This window comes from Schistocerca gregaria, unplaced genomic scaffold (genome assembly GCF_023897955.1).
Source record: "Schistocerca gregaria isolate iqSchGreg1 unplaced genomic scaffold, iqSchGreg1.2 ptg000294l, whole genome shotgun sequence".
Taxonomy (NCBI): Eukaryota; Metazoa; Arthropoda; class Insecta; order Orthoptera; family Acrididae; genus Schistocerca; species Schistocerca gregaria.
In genome coordinates, this window is record NW_026061782.1 from 1,164,063 (window position 1) to 1,169,599 (window position 5,537).

A 5,537-nucleotide genomic window follows, 5' to 3' on the forward strand; every position below is an offset into this window, starting at 1 on the left:
GCTCACCCAGTTTGACATTTTGTCTTACTGTGGCCAGTCTGCCAGAAGCGATATGTCACTAGCTGTGTATCATAAAAGAGTCATCGTTACTCCTCAAATTGGTTATTCGAGATATCTTAATCGAAACCCTAGTAACGAGGCATTGGCTACCTAAAGAGGGTCATAGTTACTCGTCCCAATTGCTCACAGACTCCAACATTTATTCTTACTGCGACCAGTGTGCCAGAAGCGAAATGTCACTAGTTGTGTATCATAAAAGAGTCATCGTTACTCCTCTCAGGGGTTATTCGATATATCTTAATCGAAACCCTAGTAACGAGGCATTGGCTACCTAAAGAGAGTCATAGTTACTCGTCCCAATTGCTCACCGATTGTGAAATTTTTCTTACTGTGGCCAGTCTGCCAGAAGCGATATGTCACTAGTTGTGTATCATAAAAGAGTCATCGTTACTCCTCCCAATTGCTCACCCAATCCAACATTTTCTCTTACTGCAGCCAGTCTGGCAGAAGCAATTTGTCACTAGTTGTGTATCATAAAGAGTCATCGTTTCTCCTCCCAGGGGTTATTCGAGATATCTTAATCGAAACCCTAGTAACGAGGCATTGGCTACCTTAAGGGAGTCATAGTTACTCGTCCCAAATGCTCACCCAGTCTGCCATTTTTTCTTACTGCGGCCAGTCTGCCAGAAGCGATATGTCACTAGTTGTGTATCATAAAAGAGTCATCGTTACTCCTCCCAGGGGTTATTAGAGTTATCTTAATCGAAACCCTAGTAACGAGGCATTGGCTACCTTAAGAGGGTCATAGTTACTCGTCCCAACTGCTCACCCAGTTTGCCATTTTGTCTTACTATGGCCAGTCTGCCAGAAGCGATATGTCACTAGTTGTGTATCATAAAAGAGTCATCGTTACTCCTCCAAGGGGATATTCGAGATATCTTAATCGAAACCCTAGTAACGAGGCATTTTCTACCTTAAGAGAGTCATAGTTACTCGTCCCAATTGCTCACTCAGTCCAACATTTATTCTTACTGCGACCAGTCTGCCAGAAGCGATATGTCACTAGTTGTGTATCATAAAAGAGTCATCGTTACACTTCCCAGGGGTTATTCGATATATCTTACTCGAAACCCTAGTAACGAGGCATTGGCTACCTTAAGAGAGTCATAGTTACTCGTCCCAATTGCTCACCCAGTCTGCCATTTTGTCTTACTGTGGCCAGTCTGCCAGAAGCGAGATGTCACTAGTTGTGTATCATAAAAGAGTCATCGTTACTCCTCAAAGGGGTTATTCGAGATATCTTAATCGAAACCCTAGTAACGAGTCATTGGCTACCTTAAGAGAGTCATAGTTACTCGTCTCAATTGCTCACACAGTCTGCCATTTTTTCTTACTGCGGCCAGTCTGCCAGAAGCGATATGTCACTAGTTGTGTATCATAAAAGAGTCATCGTTACTCCTCCCAGGGGTTATTAGAGTTATCTTAATCGAAACCCTAGTAACGAGGCATTGGCTACCTTAAGAGGGTCATAGTTACTCGTCCCAACTGCTCACCCAGTTTGCCATTTTGTCTTACTATGGCCAGTCTGCCAGAAGCGATATGTCACTAGTTGTGTATCATAAAAGAGTCATCGTTACTCCTCCAAGGGGATATTCGAGATATCTTAATCGAAACCCTAGTAACGAGGCATTTTCTACCTTAAGAGAGTCATAGTTACTCGTCCCAATTGCTCACTCAGTCCATCATTTATTCTTACTGCGACCAGTCTGCCAGAAGCGATATGTCACTAGTTGTGTATCATAAAAGAGTCATCGTTACACTTCCCAGGGGTTATTCGAGATATCTTAATCGAAACCCTAGTAACGAGGCATTGGCTACCTTAAGAGAGTCATAGTTACTCGTCCCAATAGCTCAACCAGTCCAACATTTTTTCTTACTGCAGCCAGTCTGCCAAAAGCGATATGTCTCTAGTTGTGTATCATAAAAGAGTCATCGTTACTCCTCCGAGGGGATATTCGAGATATCTTAATCGAAACCCTAGTAACGAGGCACTTTCTACCTTAAGAGAGTCATAGTTACTCGTCCCAATTGCTCACCCACTCCAACATTTATTCTTACTGCGACCAGTCTGCCAGAAGCGATATGTCACTAGTTGTGTATCATAAAAGAGTCATCGTTACACTTCCCAGGGGTTATTCGAGATATCTTAATCGAAACCCTAGTAACGAGGCATTGGCTACCTTAAGAGAGTCATAGTTACTCGTCCCAATTGCTCACCCAGTCCAACATTTTCTCTTACTGCAGCCAGTCTGCCAGAAGCAATATGTCACTAGTTGTGTATCATAAAAGAGTCATCGTTTCTCCTCCCAGGGGTTATTCGACATATCTTAATCGAAACCCTAGTAATGAGGCATTGGCTACCTTAAGAGAGTCATAGTTACTCGCCCCAATTGCTCACCCAGTTTGCCATTTTGTCTTACTGTGGCCAGTCTGCCAGAAGCGATATGTCACTAGTTGTGTATCATAAAAGAGTCATCGTTACTCCTCCCAGGGGTTATTCGAGATATCTTAATCGAAACCCTAGTAACGAGGCATTGGCTACCTAAACAGAGTCATAGTTACTCGTCCCAATTGCTCACCGATTCTGCCATTTTTTCTTACCTTGGCCAGTCTGCCAGAAGCGATATGTCACTAGTTGTGTATCATAAAAGAGTCATCGTTACTCCTCAAAGGGGTTATTCGAGATATCTTAATCGAAACCCTAGTAACGAGTCATTGGCTACCTTAAGAGAGTCATAGTTAGTCGTCCCAATTGCTCACACAGTCTGCCATTTTTTCTTACTGCGGCCAGTCTGCCAGAAGCGATATGTCACTAGTTGTGTATCATAAAAGAGTCATCGTTACTCCTCCCAGGGGTTATTAGAGTTATCTTAATCGAAACCCTAGTAACGAGGCATTGGCTACCTTAAGAGAGTCATAGTTACTCGTCCCAATTGCTCACCCAGTCCATCATTTTATCTTACTGCAGCCAGTCTGCCAGAAGCAATTTGTCACTAGTTGTGTATCATAAAAGAGTCATCGTTTCTCCTCCCAGGGGTTATTCGAGATATCTTAATCGAAACCCTAGTAACGATTCATTTTCTACCTTAAGAGAGTCATAGTTACTCGTCCCAAATTCTCACCCAGTCCTCATTTATTCTTACTGCGACCAGTCTGCCAGAAGCGATATGTCACCAGTTGTGTATCATAAAAGAGTCATCGTTACTCCTCCCAGGGGTTATTCGAGATATCTTAATCGAAACCCTAGTAACGAGGCATTGGCTACCTAAAGAGAGTCATAGTTACTCGTCGCAATTGCTCACCTTTTCTGAAATTTTTCTTACTGTGGCCAGTCTGCCAGAAGCGATATGTCACTAGCTGTGTATCATAAAAGAGTCATCGTTACTCCTCAAAGGGTTTATTCGAGATATCTTAATCGAAACCCTAGTAACGAGGCATTGGCTACCTTAAGAGAGTCATAGTTACTCGTCCCAATTGCTCACCCAGTTTGACATTTTGTCTTACTGTGGCCAGTCTGCCAGAAGCGATATGTCACTAGCTGTGTATCATAAAAGAGTCATCGTTACTCCTCAAATTTGTTATTCGAGATATCTTAATCGAAACCCTAGTAACGAGGCATTGGCTACCTTAAGAGAGTCATAGTTACTCGTCCCAATTGCTCACCCAGTCTGCCATTTTGTCTTACTGTGGCCAGTCTGCCAGAAGCGAGATGTCACTAGTTGTGTATCATAAAAGAGTCATCGTTACTCCTCCCACTGCTTATTCGAGATATCTTAATCGAAACCCTAGTAACGAGGCATTGGCTACCTAAAGAGGGTCATAGTTACTCGTCCCAATTGCTCACAGAGTCCAACATTTATTCTTACTGCGACCAGTGTGCCAGAAGCGAAATGTCACTAGTTGTGTATCATAAAAGAGTCATCGTTACTCCTCTCAGGGGTTATTCGATATATCTTAATCGAAACCCTAGTAACGAGGCATTGGCTACCTAAAGAGAGTCATAGTTACTCGTCCCAATTGCTCACCGATTCTGAAATTTTTCTTACTGTGGCCAGTCTGCCAGAAGCGATATGTCACTAGTTGTGTATCATAAAAGAGTCATCGTTACTCCTCCCAATTGCTCACCCAGTCCAACATTTTCTCTTACTGCAGCCAGTCTGGCAGAAGCAATTTGTCACTAGTTGTGTATCATAAAGAGTCATCGTTTCTCCTCCCAGGGGTTATTCGAGATATCTTAATCGAAACCCTAGTAACGAGGCATTGGCTACCTTAAGGGAGTCATAGTTACTCGTCCCAAATGCTCACCCAGTCTGCCATTTTGTCTTACTGTGGCCAGTCTGCCAGAAGCGATATGTCATTAGTTGTGTATCATAAAAGAGTCATCGTTACTCCTCCCAGGGGTTATTCGAGATATCTTAATCGAAACCCTAGTAACGAGGCATTGGCTACCTTAAGAGAGTCATAGTTACTCGTCCCAACTGCCGACCGATTGTGAAATTTTTCTTACTGTGGCCAGTCTGCCAGAAGCGATATGTCACTAGTTGTGTATCATAAAAGAGTCATCGTTTCTCCTCCAAGGGGTTATTCGAGATATCTTAATCGAAACCCAAGTAACGAGGCATTGGCTACCTAAAGAGGGTCATAGTTACTCGCCCCAATTGCTCACCCAGTACAACATTTATTCTTACTGCGACCAGTCTGCCAGAATCGATATGTCACTAGTTGTGTATCATAAAAGAGTCATCGTTACACTTCCCAGGGGTTATTCGAGATATCTTACTCGAAACCCTAGTAACGAGGCATTGGCTACCTTAAGAGAGTCATAGTTACTCGTCCCAATTGCTCACCCAGTCTGCCATTTTGTCTTACTGTGGCCAGTCTGCCAGAAGCGAGATGTCACTAGTTGTGTATCATAAAAGAGTCATCGTTACTCCTCAAAGGGGTTATTCGAGATATCTTAATCGAAACCCTAGTAACGAGTCATTGGCTACCTTAAGAGAGTCATAGTTACTCGTCTCAATTGCTCACACAGTCTGCCATTTTTTCTTACTGCGGCCAGTCTGCCAGAAGCGATATGTCACTAGTTGTGTATCATAAAAGAGTCATCGTTACTCCTCCCAGGGGTTATTAGAGTTATCTTAATCGGAACCCTAGTAACGAGGCATTGGCTACCTTAAGAGAGTCATAGTTACTCGTCCCAACTGCTCACCCAGTTTGCCATTTTGTCTTACTATGGCCAGTCTGCCAGAAGCGATATGTCACTAGTTGTGTATCATAAAAGAGTCATCGTTACTCCTCCGAGGGGATATTCGAGATATCTTAATCGAAACCCTAGTAACGAGGCATTTTCTACCTTAAGAGAGTCATAGTTACTCGTCCCAATTGTCACTCAGTCCAACATTTATTCTTACTGCGACCAGTCTGCCAGAAGCGATATGTCACTAGTTGTGTATCATAAAAGTGTCATCGTTACACTT